A 4,707-nucleotide genomic window follows, 5' to 3' on the forward strand; every position below is an offset into this window, starting at 1 on the left:
AAGCATCAATCATCAGTTTTTCATTGCGATACCCTAGTTGTTCATTGATTACTTTCTCATATGTGCCTTGACTGTGGGCCTTCAGCAGACTGAGCAACCCCTCACTCAAGCCAGTGACCTTGGGTCCAAGCTGGTGAGCTTTTTTTTTTTTTTTTTTTTTTTTTTTTTTTTTTTTTTGCTCAAGCCAGATGAGCCCACGCTCAAGCTGGAGACCTCAGGGGTCTAGAACCCAGTCCTCCACATCCCAGTCTGATGCTCTATCCACTGCGCCATCGCCTGGTCAGGCTCAGGCTATCTTAAAAGAGGGTTATTAGGATGTTGGAGTACTATGATACTCAAGACTGGGAGGTGGTGCGGTAGGAATACCAGAGTTGAGAATATGGCACAAGAAGGACTCTGTTGTTTATTTCTGACATGTTCTATGTGTCTGTTTCATGTTTTTCTCTCTAACTGGGCCCATTTTATTACTCTTAAGTCAGAGTGGTGGGAGTCATGGCTGCCAGCCTGTTGTGATCATTACATTTGGCAGCTTCAGCCACTCTAGAGGAAATACCTTGTTCAGTAATTCTTTACCGGCATCTCCTTAAATGGAAACTCCTACCACTTCCCTTGTCTTCGGCCATCCCTCCCTAACCCCACCCCCCGCCCTGCTGCACCCAGTTGTCTAGCTGTGCCTTTGCAAGATTACCCAAAGTTCTGTTGTTACCAAGTTTATGGTATTTAGCTCATATATGTGAGACAATCCAGTTCTTAATTTCATTATCCATGATGAGGTGTCCTCTAACTTCTGTTGAACCTGCCAGTGGTGGGAATCTTATTTCTCAAGACAGCCCATTCCATCTGCAGATCTCTTTGTCTTTTAGAAAGCTGTTTCCTGTTTTATTCTGGAGCATTGGTTTAAGGCCCATTCTTTGTGTCTAATACTAGACATATGTGGCTGTACTATGTAATGACAGTCAAATATTAAAGCCCTCTCAGGAGGCTCCACTGTATCAGGCTCACGCAGGAGGGCCTGCCCTTCACAATCATTCTCTCACTACAATGTATCAATAGGTCCTCAGTGTTCCTTCTAAAATAAGTTTTCCGAAGAGCATGTACCACTTCTGGTGTGCCTACACTGAAATTGATACAGCTGTTTAGGTGGCTACACACTTCTCATAAGCAAGGCTAAGGTCAGAGTTTCAGCAATGGCCACTAAAGACCTGATGGACAATACCATGAGTTACTAGGAGCTCACACTTGGGATCAATCAGGTCTAGGTTCATATCCCAGCTCTGGCAAGGGCTGGCTGTTTCACCATGGACAAGTCATTTAGATTCTGTGAGCCTCATTTTCCTCTTAGTAAAGTGAAGCTAACAATGTCTACCTCCCATGGATGTTCTGAGAATTAAATGAGTGCACAGCCACTAGAACATATTAGGTGCTCCAGAAATGTTAGCTCTGAACTTAGCTGTAATTTTTCCCTTTAGTCTGTCCTCTTATTTAATGCATAATTATACGTTCTCCTCTGGGGATGGGTGTGGTGGAAATTGCACACATAGGAGTGTGTGATAAATAGAGTCAAAGCATGGAGTGTCTGCTTTTATTTTCATGTCGACTTGAAAAAGCTTTTTATCATTTATGTGGCATCCTTTGGAAGGTGGAAGCAGTTTCTGTGCAGCTTGCAGCATGACCCCACCACTGAACTGAAGGCCAGGGAGCTGCCTTTGGTTAATGGATGGCATCTTTTCCTAAAGTCTGTTTCTGCAGATGCTGCTGTCGAGGATGAACCTTCACACAGGCCATTAAGTGTTTGTATTGGCAGTTGCCCCATCTTGGAAAAAGGGTCTTCTCTTCCCTGCAGAGTGGGGGTACTAGTCTAACCACAGAGCACTCAAGGTTTGACCAGGTCAGCACAGCTGTAATTCAGAGTCCCCAAACTGCCAAACTCTTTTAACAGATATGACAAGAAGTTATCTAACAATTTCAAGCCCACATAGTACGTATGTTTTCACATGTCACTTTATATTTGTATAAGAACCTATTTCAACTATTAAAAGTGCCCTCTCATCTATTATCTCATTTAATCCTAACAAGGAGCCCATCTGTCATTCAGTTCTCAGAGTCATAAGAAGAAATAGCAAGCTGAGTGCACAAGGGAAGGTGCCGTGCAGGCTACTAGATCTCCATGTCCATCCTCGTAACAATGCCGTCTGGTACAGAGCGCTGTGTCCATTTCACAGCAATCGGCTAGGATGGAACCGAAGTATGCCTGGCTCTAAATCCCTTCTGCTTTCTGCTAGCACATCATGCACTTTTCACTCTATATTCTGTCTAAAAGCCAGTCTTTCCCGTGATGTTAGCAAGATAGCAGATACCTTGAGAGCTGGGGCAGTGACCAGAAGCGAACATGTGGATTTTGCTTGGGTTGCTAGTAATGTTGCTTCTGATCTGGGCACTACCTAGATTGGTGTGTGCACTTTAGGAAAGTGCCTTGAGCTGTGCACTTACAACATGCGCATGCTATGAATCTTCTGTTCCAATAAAAAGTTTTTGTAAGTCACTTTTTCTTTTGAAAATACGAGCCCTTTACTTATTCCCAGAGTCTAACACTACTTATTTGCTACACTGGTCCAAGTGAGTTCAGGCGCAGTTTGCTCATTTACAGTGGAGAAATGGGAGTCAAATCCACAAACTCAAGGAGAGTGTTGCTTCTTCAAATAGTGTTGCTTAATCTTTTGGGTCATGGATCAATTGAGGATTTGATTAAAACTACAATAAAAATAATAATAAAGCATATACATTCTGTCTTAGGAACTGTGCTAAACTCTTTATATGTATCATCTGGGAATAACATGGTGAGATGAGAACCAAGTCTCAGAGAGGTACACAGCTTGACCAAGATCACACACTGAGGAATGTTTAATTCAAGATTCAAACTCACGTTTTTCTGGGACCCACACCCATCTCCTTAGCTGCTATGAACTGCTTATTTCTAGACATTCTTGCCAAAAGAATGGACTTTCCCTCACCTCCTCCCCTTCCAACACACAGACACACACACAGACACACTTTTGCCTGTTATTTCAGGTAATTCGTGAACCTCCCGAAATATTTCATCTATAGTCACTTTTTAGGAACCCTTTCAGGTTGAAAAAAAAAGAAAATATTTTCAGAAATGACTGGGCTATGGAAAAATATTCAGATTATTAATTTAATGAATTTGTAGTTTTGATGTCTTACATTCCTCTGTTTCTGCTGTAAGAGTTTATATCATTTTCATATTTACATTTATTATATAATAGGCAATATAGTCTAAGGAATATATGAAACAGACATGTAAATTGAGAAGCATAATAAAATCAATAAAGTCCTGTGAACCCATATCCAACATAAGAAATAAAATGTTACCAATAGCATTGGCTCTCTCTTTGTATTGTATCCTTATGCATTCCCTAGTTTTCCCTCTAAAGGTAGCCACTGCTCTGAATTTTGTATTGAGCACTTGTTACCACATTTGTATGACTATTTAAATAATATATCATTTAGTCTTGCTTGCTTTTAAGTTATTGCTTAACACATTGGTAATTTAAAATTGTGTACGGAACCTATCAGTTGAGATATATCTTGATGGGGCTTTTTCTGTAGACCTGCATTGTTGGAAATGCCTCATAGAGTAAATATGTGCTTGATCTATGGGGAGGAACTATAAGACAAAGCTGCTAAAACTATTAAAGAACTAACAGTCAAAAAAAAATTTTTTTTTATTGTAGGTATTGGGATATCCCCAACAATCTGTACTATTCCAGGGCATGACAGCTTAGGAGTGAATATGATTTGAACTTATTCATGTTTAGAGGGTCTCTGAAGTTGAGAACCAGGCAGATCCATCTACTCTGACCCTAAAGGTTTGGGGAATTTTTGAAGTATGTCCATAGTTAAGTGAAGATCAAAGAAGCCCAACTAAAAGAATCATAGACTAATGGACATGGCAACTGTGAATTGAACGCAAGTTCGTTGTAAAGGGGCTATCTTGAAGATTAAGACTCAAACTCAGGAGAAACTAAGGCAATGGAAAGAATCAAAGCATGAAATTCCTTAAATAGAAATTTACTAACTTTAAATAATTTTGTCTATGTTACACACAATCTTTTAGATGTTATAAAACTTGATTGTCATTTCTGGGGAATTGAAGTTTTCATCATTACGTAGTAACCTTCTTTATATTTGATAAAAATTTTTTGTCTCAAAGTCTATGCAGTCTCAGGTCAGTGTGACTAAACTAACTCAGTCCCCTGCAGGTTAGAATATGCCATGTATATTTTTCTATCCTTTTCTTCCTTTCAACCTTCCTTTGTTCTTAGGTTTTAGGAGTGTTGCTCATGTGTATCATAAAGCTTTATTTATTAGTGTTTTACTCTGACAATCTTTGTCTTTTTTACCCCATTGATTTTTAAGAGAGAAGGGGTGGAGAGAGAGAGAGACATCAACTCGTTCCACTTAGTTGTGTACCTATTGACTGTTTCTCATATGTGCCTTGACAAGGGCTCCAACAGGCACCCTTGGGATCAAGATGATGACTCTGGGATTGAACCAGGGACCTCAGTGCTCCAGGATGATTCTTTATCCACTGTGCCACCAGCTAGGGTTGACAGTCTTTGTCTTTTAATGAGTTTAGTCTATTTTCAGAAATTGTGATTATTACATATTTGAACTTTTCTGTATCTC

The 4,707-nt window shown here is 39.9% G+C and overlaps 1 non-coding gene across 1 annotated transcript; it reads left to right on the top strand.

Annotated features, from left to right (window-relative positions):
* Positions 1-3,593: 3,593 nt before the first annotated feature.
* Positions 3,594-3,698, top strand: LOC136407387 (small nucleolar RNA SNORA18). Its single transcript, XR_010751928.1, has one exon. It is a non-coding gene; the product is annotated as a small nucleolar RNA SNORA18 (small nucleolar RNA).
* Positions 3,699-4,707: the final 1,009 nt, after the last annotated feature.

Source organism: Saccopteryx leptura, chromosome 5 (genome assembly GCF_036850995.1).
Source record: "Saccopteryx leptura isolate mSacLep1 chromosome 5, mSacLep1_pri_phased_curated, whole genome shotgun sequence".
Lineage (NCBI taxonomy): Eukaryota > Metazoa > Chordata > Mammalia > Chiroptera > Emballonuridae > Saccopteryx > Saccopteryx leptura.